Source organism: Rhinopithecus bieti, unplaced genomic scaffold (genome assembly GCF_001698545.2).
Source record: "Rhinopithecus bieti isolate Rb0 unplaced genomic scaffold, ASM169854v2 scaffold_47995, whole genome shotgun sequence".
Taxonomy (NCBI): domain Eukaryota; kingdom Metazoa; phylum Chordata; class Mammalia; order Primates; family Cercopithecidae; genus Rhinopithecus; species Rhinopithecus bieti.
In genome coordinates this window covers 439,561-450,614 of record NW_016819498.1, presented here as the reverse complement: position 1 = coordinate 450,614, position 11,054 = coordinate 439,561, and the positions used below count along the sequence as shown (strand labels likewise).

At 40.5% G+C, this 11,054-nt stretch overlaps 1 pseudogene; it reads right to left on the bottom strand.

The window, feature by feature from the left end:
- Positions 1-5,731, bottom strand: part of LOC108519792 (high mobility group protein B1 pseudogene) — a 9,632-nt pseudogene extending 3,901 nt beyond the window's left edge.
- Between the last annotated feature and the right edge of the window lie 5,323 nt (positions 5,732-11,054).

The window sequence follows — 11,054 nt, the reverse complement described above, 5'->3', positions numbered from 1 at the left end:
CACCTCGCCCGGCCCTTTAAAAGTATTTTTTTCTGATTTTAGATTTACAGAAAATTCATTATATTCTTAAAATAGGAATCAACAGATAATATAGTAGAAAGCTATTTAAGTACAGGTGACAAATGGCAAGTAAAATACAGATGACAGGCACAATATGTGATATAGTTACTATTTTCTGAATAAAAAAATCTGGACCAAGATAAGCTTTTCCATGGGAAAAATAAATAATTTGAAATCAGAATTATCTTAGAAAATCCAGAATGCATCATTCTTGAAAATATACATCATTATAAACACACAGAGAGCTATCATTCATTTAAAGAATACAAAGAGGTTCCATTTGATACTCACTTTACCATCTAGAATTCAACTGCACATTCTCAGCAAAAATATCTTTAAAAAAGAAATGGAAATATAAGTAGTACAGGCTATTATGCTTCTGTTAAACTCAGTGAGCATGTGCCCTTGCCAATGGATACGATCAAACCTAAATCAGTCAATGCATGTTGTTAACCTGTGGAAAGAATGTATGATTTTATTTGAATCATATCCTTGATGATAGGCAAAAATGTCAGAAACTGCACATGTCACCCGGCCATGAATGGTGATATCTTCTTTGCTGCCTATCAAATCAGTAGATAAGCAGACAAACTTAGGGTGTCCTGCTTGGATGACACCCTGATTAGTTCCACCAGTGCCTGGTTCCACTCACTAGTCCTCCTCAAGCCAGCTCTTTTTCTCTGCTCCCTGGAGAACCTTTTTCATATGGACATCTTTTTTGAAATAAACTACATTAATCCAGAAAAAGCAGCATTTTGAAATCATAGGAGACTGGTACAAATAATTTATTTAACTTCTCTGAGCTTCCGTTTCCATAGAGTGAAAGAAATCTATTTACAGTATGTCTATGGGGGTACTATATCTGACAGTGCTACTATATTACAGTATGTCTATGGGGGTACTATATCTGACAGTACTACACATTATTAGACTCTGTGTTTATCACAATACATGTTATAGAAAACACAATTTCAATATGTGTCCAATATTTCTCTAACTTCAGAATTTAATTCATAACTGAACACTTAGAAGCATTGTTCTCTCTGCCAAACTGGACCTCTGGGTGCATGTAATTTGTTGAACAGCAGATAGACTTAATATGTCTTCGGCTATTATGTAGTACATAGAGGGTGTCATAGAACAGGTTTTAGAGTTAGATTTAGGATCAAATTCAATCTCCACCATCACGTCCTAAATATATGATATTAAGAAATTCGATTAACTTCTCTGAGTCTCTATTTTCCATTTGTAAAATAGAAAATAATACTTTTCTATCTACCTCACAAGGATTTTGTGGGAATGAAATTGGACAATATATGTCAAAATGCTTTGTGAATAATAGAATGCTATATAAAAACAAATTGTTCACATTATTATCACAATTATTACTGTGAGTAATGGAATTATTATAAATAATACTTAATTGTATTATTCCTGACAGATGATTTAGGAAAAAAGGAAGAAATTATCTCATTTAAGAAAAACCAGGCTAGGCGCCTGTAATCCCAGCACTTTGGGAGGCCAAGGCGGGTGGAGCTCTTGATGTCAGGAGTTCTAGACCAGCTTGGCCAACATGGTGAAACCCCATCTCTACTAAAAATACAAAAATTAATTGGGCGTGGTGATGCGTGCCTGTAGTCCCAGCTACCTGGGAGGCTAAGGCAAGAGAATTGCTTGAACCCAGGAGGTGGATGTTGCAGTGAGGTGAGATCATTCCACTGCACCCTAGCCTGGTTGATAGAGTGAGACTGTCTAAAAAAAAAAGAAAAAAGAGAAAGAAAAACCAATTGTTGCATAGCCAGCTCTTTTTCATATGAGGAAAAGTTAGTAAGTAAATATTTACATAAAGCCAGAGAATTAAAACACAACTTCTAGTCTGCACACTACTACTAAAACTTCTTGGACAAATCTCCCTAATTTATTTAGCCTGGCTTTCTTATCTCTAAAGTATTATCTACCTCATTGGATTACTATGAGTACAAACATGGGAAAACAATGGGAGATAGTCAAATCCTTTAGAAAGAAGTCTCTTGTATTCAGAGGAGTTACCTGTTCCTTCCTTCTTTAGATATGTGATTGTGGGCAATCATCTCACCTTGGTAATGCATCTTATTTTATGAACAAGACTGCAGATATCATTATCAGAGATGTATAGATGTGGTAGAGTTAACCAAGGAAATCTTTAAGGAACATTGGAGAACCTCAGCTTCACTCTTTAATTAGAGCATGGTTAACACACAGTACTGTTATGTTAAGAAGACTTCAAACCACAGCTAAGTAAAATCAAGAGACAAAAATGACCCATTGTTTGCAGAAGAGGAGAAACAGAACATTCAAGAAAATCAAAACAAGATCAGTCTGTCAGCAGAATATCACAAGGACTTCGAACTTCCTTTTCAGACCCAGGAAATCTTCTTTAAAAGAGAAACTTAGAAATGCATCGTTGGCAAGAATAAGAAAGAAGCAAAAGAAGAATCTTTTTTACATTATTAGCACATTATACCTAATCTAGAAACTATCTGTCTCTTATGCTATTTTTAAGTGCCACCTCAATGAAAAGAAGGTGAATTTTACTTCTCACTGTAAGTAATAATGTTCCCAGAATAACTTATCTTATTCCATTGTAGGCAGAAGTCTAGCAAACATCTTAAACCCTTACCAGCTCTGGGTTATGATAGGCACTCAGAAGCTGTTCTTTCATTGTGCAGGAAAATCCCTATCTCGAAACTATACTTGAATATAAGCCAGGATCTGGGGCCTAGGGCCTGCGTTACTGGTTAGGGTTTTTATACCAATTCCATCCTCTACCCAGAGAGTCTGTGCCAATATCAACATCCAGTTTCTTGACAGGAAATTGCTCTCTTCTCTTTTTTGAAATGAGATTTAATGAAAAACCAGAACACCTGTTGCCCTCTCCCAGTGAGAGTAAACTTTAATTAGTTAGGGTCTAATCAAGAGCAAAAACCACACAGTAATTTAAACAGTGAAGTTTAATATAAAGAATTATTGAGTAAAGAATGATAGGAGAGTGACTCTAAAGATAGAATGAAAGCTCTAAACACTGCTGTAGGACGGAGGGAAAGTTCCAAAAAAAAGGACAAACTTGGAGGAAGGGATCAGAGTTCATTGAAGAAGGTGTAGTCACAATCTACTTGGTGGCAGAGGAGTTCCTAAGTTACACAACCCAGAGATGGCTAAGAGTTGCCAGGAAAGAAGTAACCCTTTGGGGCAGGCAAGTCAGAGCTGGTGGGCAAGCTGGGTGTATGGGGGGGACTGGTACAGAGAGGGTCAGGGAGCCACTGTAGGTGTGAGGCCTGGAACACGCAGTGTCTGTGTCAGAATATCTAGGGCCCAGGTGAGCTGAAATTCATGGGTGGGTGTGCAGAGTGAGTTGGGCTGCCACTGTGGGTGCTGGTGGGACTGAAAGCTGGGGAGGCCTTCCGCAGCAATCAAGTGCACCCCTGCATATGACTTGGACCAGAGCAGTCTGAGCCAGTGGACAAAGGCTGGGCATCCAATTCACTAGACAGCCAGCTCTATGGGGACCCCAGCGTGCCTATGCAAAGCAGCAATATAGGACAGGGTGAAAGCCATGCTGTCTGGGTCTCCTAACCATACTCTTCCAGTCAAGAAAAGAGCTGAAGAAGGCATACAGCAAAAGCAATGCCCTGTAGGCGCTTATACTGAGCCAGCAGTGAAGAAAAAAACATACTCTTCAGGGGTCTGACCAACAACCCATCAGGACCAGGGAGGAAAACACCTTTTTTCTTCAATGCCTCTCTCCAGCACCCTCTACTGATGAAACATTGTGCCGGCTATAGTAAAAGGAAAACTAAAGGGCCAAGATCTATTTTAATAGATGAGTCAGTAAAGGGAGCTGAGAGGCAATAAATTGATAACTGGCACATTCTCCCTCTGCGGAAAGCACTCCATACAATCAGACCTCCCCAGTTAGTTGCTCTCTCTCCTTTTCCCTAGAGTGTATCCTGTCCTCATGGACCACCTGCTTCCATCAACTTCCCAATGACTGATTTTTCTAACAGAGCCCTTCCAGCCATTTTCAGCTGGAAACCTTAGAAATCTATTGCCTTTCTTGAAGGTGGCACAGATGTCAAAGAAGAGTCCTCTGGTGGCAGATAGAGTATTGCACAGCTCTTTTTTTTTTTTTTTTTTTTTTTTTAAGGACGACAATACTCATTTTTAAAATTGTATCTACTTAAAAGCATTCAGAATGTCAACAAAACAGCTGCGACTTTTTTTTTTGCAATTACAGAGTAATATTCAGTTAACAGAGCAGTTGTTTCTTGTAAGCTGCAGCAGAGACAACTGAAGATGAAAAACCGCCATCACCATATATAACTAATTTGTGCTGTGCACCTAGGAGAACCTGCTTTAAATTTCCATGCCAATTTACAGTCCCCATACTGTACCAGGCAAGGTACAGTTTCAGCCACATTTTCAATAGTGGCTACTGAAAATACCACCAGGACAGGGTTATCTAAAGACGTGTTCAGTGGTGTGTTTACCACACAAAAAAAGACACTGTACAGTTTAAAAATAAATCTTACACAGTCTTACATTTCAATTTTTTTCTTTGAAAGGAATGAATTGGGTACAAGGGGGTTAAATACTTTATAGACAAGGAAAAAAACTGCACAAAAACCAACTTATTCAGCAGCAGCATCTTCTTCATCTTCATCCTCGTCCTTCTCATCCTCTTCATCTTCCTCCTCTTCTCTCTTTATTTTTATTTATTTGCTTATTTATTTATTTATTTTCTGAGACAGAGTCTTTCTCTGTCACCCAGGCTAGAGTGCAATGGTGCAGTCTTGGCTCACTGCAACCTCTGCTCCCTGGGTTCAAGTGATTCTCCTGCCTCATCTTCCTGAGTAGCTGGGATTACAGGAATGCACGACCACGCCCAGCTGATTTTTGTATTTTTTTAGTAGAGATGGGGTTTTGCCATGTTGGCCAGGCTGGTCTCAAACTCCTGACCTCATTTGGGAGGCCTGATTTTCCTGCCTCGGACTCCCAAAGTGCCGGGATTACAGGCGTGAGCCACCGCACCCGGCCCTCTTCCTTCTTTTTCTTGCTTTTTTCAGCCTTGATGACTCCCTTTTTTGATGCCTCAGGCTTTCCTTTAGCCGATATGCAGCAATATCCTTTCCGTATTTTTCCTTCAACTTCACAGTCTTCTTTTCATAAGGCTGCTTGTCACCTGCAGCGGTGTCATTCCACATCTCTTCCAGTTTCTTCACAACATCACCAATGGACAGGCCAAGATGTTCTCCTTTGATTTTTGGGCGATACTCCGAACAGAACAGAAAAAAGTCCAAAGGAGGCCTCTTGGGTGCATTGGGATCCTTGAACTTCTTTTTTGTCGTCCCTTTAGGAGGGATATAGGTTTTCATTTCTCTTTCATAGGGGGCCTTGTCTACCTGTGCCATGTCTTCCATTTTTTTTTCTCTTTAGCAGACATGGTCTTCCACCTCTCTGAGCACTTCTTAAAAACTCTGAGAAGTTGACTGAAGCATCTGCCTGCAGCTTCTTATGCTCCTCCCGACAAGTTTGCACAAAAAATGCATATGATGACATTTTGCCTCTCGCCTTCTTAGGATCTCCTTTGCCCATTTTTAGTTATTTTTCCTCAGCGAGGCACAGAGTCGCCCAGTGCCTGTCTGGTTCTCACTTGCCCAGTGCTATTTCTATGGAGCATAATGTACTGAAATGGCTGTGAGAGCCATTGCACAACTCTTTAAAGGAATTTGTGACCAAGAACGGTGGTTCACACCTGTAATCCCAACAGCATAGGAGGCCGAGGCAGGAGGATAGCTTGACATTAGGAGTTCTGAAATAGCCTAGGTAAAATAGAGAGACCTCATATCAACAAAAAAAGAAAAAAATTTAATTAGTTGGGTGCACACCTGTAGTCTCAGCTACTCAGAAGGCTGAGGCAGGAGGATTGCTTGAGCCCAGGAGTTCAAGGCTGCAGTGAGCCATGATGGTGCAACTGCACTCCAGCCTGGATGACAGAAAAAGACATTGCCTCAAAAATAAATAAAAATTTTAAAAGACAAAGGAATTTGATAAGTGCAATCAGAAATTGAACTAGAGACTATAAAGACAATTTTTACGGGGATGCAACTGTTTTACACAGCACTGGAGTGGTGTATACATGACTATGCATTTTTTGAAACGCATATAACCACAGTAGAAAGAATGAACTTTAATATATGCGAGTTCAAAATTTTTTTCTTTAGTTAGTTTCTTTTTTTTTTTTTTCAGGGATGGGGTTTCACTCCGTTACCCAAGCTGGAATGCACCAGAGATCATGCTAACTGCAGCCTCGAACTCCTGGGCTCAAGAGATCACCCCACCTCAACCTCCCAAGTAACTGGGACTATAGGCACGTGCTACCACATCTGCTAATTTTTTAATGACTTCTAGGGATGGGAGTCTCCCTATGTGTGCTCAGATAGATCTCAAACTCCTGGCCTCACATGGTCCGCCCACCTCAGCCTCCCAAGTAGCTGAGATTACAGGCAAGAGCCACAGCACCTGGACCACAGCACCTGGAAGACTTTGCAACTTTAAAGGAAACAATATACAGCAGGTCCTCAAATAATGTTTCATTAAACATCATATTTTAGACTGTTGATGAAAAAAAAAATTGGTTTCTACTGTTGCATCATGAGGTCCTAATGAAAAAAAGAAAAAAATTGAAGTATTTATATGTCATTTTGCTTAAAGTTGCAGTTTCTAAGAACCTACTGACGATAAGTAAGGACTTACTGTACATAGAAATACATTCATTTATTTCCTAACTCTGTCCACTGAGAAGGCCTAGAAGCAGTGTCCATCCAGTAGCAATGAGCACACTTGTGCCCAGATTTGGGTTTCTAAAAACCACTCTCCAATGAAAGAAACCAGGGCTCCTTGGAAAATAGATGATTCCAGGGCTGGACAAGGGAAAACACAAGACAAACTTGGCAAAAAGTAAGTATAGTGCCAGGAAGAAAAGAAGTGCTCAGAAAACAAGAGGGATGTGGAGCCAATCTGAAAGAGCTCCCAATGGCCAAAGCTGGAAAAATGTAAGCAAGCTTGTTATTCTGAGATGAGGAGATACTCTTTTAAAGAAATTACTGGTTGAAAGAATATAAAGGATTCATAGTTGTTTGGGGGGAGTAAGAAGCAGCAGAGGGGCAAGGACTGCTGTTTTTTGTCAAAGGCCTTGGAAAATGATTTGAGACTTGCAACCATGCCCATGCTTGCACAGCTTTCAAAGGAAAAAAGAAACCCTACATTAAAGAGTGAGCAAACACAAAAAGAATATAAAGTTAAAAGGGAGGATTTTGACAAGGGAGGGTTTTGTTTGTTTGGTTTGGTTTATTTTGTTTTATTAAAATGGGAAACAGCATATTTACACGTGGATAGGAAGCCAATAGAGAGAGAAAGGATAAAATCACAGGGAAGAAAAAGACACAATTGATAGGGGCAAGCGTCTGAGGAAGTGAGGCAGTCTAATAATATGGTTGAAGGATTCATGAAAGATCAGGGGCAGCACTAGTCAGTTCATTATTCTTTTTTTTTTTTTTCTTTTTTTGAGATGAGGGTCTCACTGTGTCACCCAGGCTGAAGTACAGTGACACGATCTTGGCTCACTGGAGTCTCCACCTCCCGGGTTCAAGCAATTCTCCTGCCTCACCCTCCCAAGTAGCTGGAATTACAGGCATACACCACCATGCCTGGCTAATTTTTGTATTTTTAGAAGAAACAGGGTTTCACCATGTTTCCCAGGCTGGTCTCGAACACCTGGCCTCAAGTGATCTGCCCACCTCAGCCTCCCAAAGTGCTGGAATTACAGGTGTGAGCCACTGCACCTGGCCCCAGTTCATTATTTCTAACTTATCCCAGAACAGAGACTGACACATGGCAAATTCTCAGAAAATCTCTGTCCTTGTCCCTGCTGTTACTTCCTGCTGAGCCCTGAGGTGTACCTACCCTTGCCTGGTATGAGGTGCTCTCTGATAAACCCTAAAAATGCACTCCCTGGGAATTTCAGAGTCACGTCTGTCACTTCCTTTTGTCAGTGTCTAAATTATCTAAAAGATTTGGAAACAATTCTGCATATTTAGGCACTGAAGACCTCTTTAAAAATGCCATATATGTGAATGCATTTAACGCTACTGAACTATACACTTAAAAAATGGTTGTAGGGACTGGGCGTGGTGGCTCACACCTGTAATCCCAGCACTTTGGGAGGCCGAGACAGGCGGATCACGAGGTCAGGAGATCAAAACCATCCTGGTGAAACCCCGTCTCTACTAAAAACACAAAAAAATTAGCCGGGCGTTGTGGCAGGCGCCTGTAGTCCCAGTTACTCGGGAGGCTGAGGCACGAGAATGGCGTGAAACGGGCGGGGGGTGGGGCGGGAGGCGGAGCTTGCAGTGAGCCGAGATCGCGCCACTGTACTCCAGCCTGGGCAAGACAGCAGGACTCCATCTCAGGAGAAAAAAAAAAAAATGGTTGCAGGGCATGGTGGCACGTGCCTGTAATCCCAGCTACTCTGGAGGCTGAGGTGGGAGGATCCCTTGAGCCCAGTAATTCAAGGCTAGAGTGAGCTATGTGTGATACTGCACTCCAGCAGGGTGACAGAGCAAGACTCTCGTCTCTTAAAAAATTAACTAATTACTTGATTTAATTTTTAAAAAGTGGCTGTAATGGTAAATTTGCTATGCAGCTGTTAACACATGGTTAATTTTTTCTTTTTCTTGAGACAAAACTCACTCCATCACTCAGGCTGGAATGCGGTGGCACAATCACCACTCACTGTGGCCTCAGCCTCCCATGTTCAAGCAATTCTTCCACCTCAGCTTCCTGAATAACTGGGGCCATAGGCATGTGCCGCCACACTCAGCTAACTTTTGTTTTTTTGTTTGTTTTTAGTAAAGACAAGATCTTCCTGTGTTGCCCAGACTGTCTCGAATTCCTGGCCTCAAGGGATCCTCCTTCATCAGCCTCCCAAAGTGCTGGGATTACAGACATGAGCTACTGCGCCTGGCCTACAAAAACTTTTGTAAGCAAAATATTAAATTAGGAAAAATTATCTCTAAATGAATAATACTACATTTATCAGATTCTAACGACTTTAATAATAGAGTGAAGCCTAAGGTTAGAATGCTTAGTGAGATTTGGAAGACCAACTTGATCTTCACATGCAACCATGGAACCAGACTTGGTTGGGGGAAGGAACTCACTTCCCAGATCACAGGGTCAATTCTATCTTCCTAGCCATTGATGAGTTTTCGTCCAGAACCATGACTCAACTCTTCGGGAGAGAATTTCTTATCATGGTATGGTAGCTGAGGTCTTTTGTCTAAGTAGAAAGTTCATGATATATTTAATATATTAAAACCTTTTTTAAAAATCCATTTCACACTTTAAAAATTTGTTCTCAACTTCAGAAATAATTTTAAAAGAACTAGTACTGACAAAGACTACTTTTAATTATAGTAATAAGCAAGGAACTAATAGGGGGTATTCAGTCAAAAAGGAAGAATATGCTTCCATTTGGCCTCACCTCCACATTTCATTCCTAACTTAGCCCAAACCATATTCTAATACAATACAATCAATTTATTAATGGCAAGGTGGTAATTAGTATGTAGTCCTAGTAAAATGGGTCTGATGATATTTTTTGATTTGCACCTTCTTTGGTTGGGAATATTGCATTCAATAACTGTATGGCAAATAAAATGACTCGACAGGCCCACGCAGCAGAAATAAGTATTTTCAATAGCAAGTTGCCTTTATATGGGCATATTTCTACATTCTAAAATAATGTCTCCATTATCTTGGTTAGAGTTCAACTCTTTTAAATTTATAAGAAATATGCTGTGCATGAGTGTGTGGTGATGATTCACAGATTTGAAATAACACCTACTCTCCTGCGGTTCTGGCACAAAATGTGTCAGTGAAGCCTGCAATTAGGAAAATTATCTTGGCCTGTCTTGCCACAAGATGGTGACGTCAATATATACATCCAGAGCAGAAATGTGTCCCAAAAATGGGTTTAGAAAACAGTTATCCAGCCTTGCTTGGTGCCTTAGTTACTTTGTGCCTTTGCAATGTCATCTAAATCTTTGTCACTGATGATAACACGAATAATATCTAATGAAAACTGCAATATAGTTTATTTTAGTCTTCACAACAGTCCTATGAGGTAGATACCACCAGGGTTCCTATTTTACTGATGAAAACAGGTTAAATAAGTTGCCCAAGATTATACAGCCAGGTAATGGTAGAACTCGGATTTGAACCCAGCTCTCTCAGACTCAGATGTTCACTCTTTTGACTAGGATTGGCTATATAATTTGAAGGGTCCAGTGCAAAATGAAAGTATGTTGCCCCCTTATTCAAAAATTATTAATAATTTCAAGATGGCAATAGCAAGGCATTGAACCAATGGGTGCAAGCCCTTCTAAGCCCAGGGCCCTGTGTGATTAGACAGGTCATACACCTCTGAAGCTGGCCCTGCTCTTGGCCATATCACTTTCCTCCACTGTGGCCTCATCCCCATGCCTCAACCTAATTCAACAAATATTTTGACCAGACCATACCTCCACTGAAAGAGGTCTTATGTTGATCCATGAGAGATACAGATCCAGCCTGGAGACAAACAACATGTATTTTTCAAGCAACTTTTTTTTATTTTCTTCTTTTTGTTTCATTACTTTCTTTTTTTTTTTTTTTTTTTTTTTTTTTTTTTTTTTTTTTTTTTTTTTGAGACAGTCTTGCTCTGTCACCAGGCTGCAGTACAATGGCACAATCTCAGTTCACTGCAACCTCTGCTTCCCAGGTTCAAGTAATTCTTCTGCCTCAGCCTCCTGAGTAGCTGGGATTACAACTGTGTTCCATCACGCCAGGCTAATTTTTGTATTTTCAGTAGGGATGGGGTTTCACCATGTTGGCCAGGTTGGTCTCAAACTCCTGAC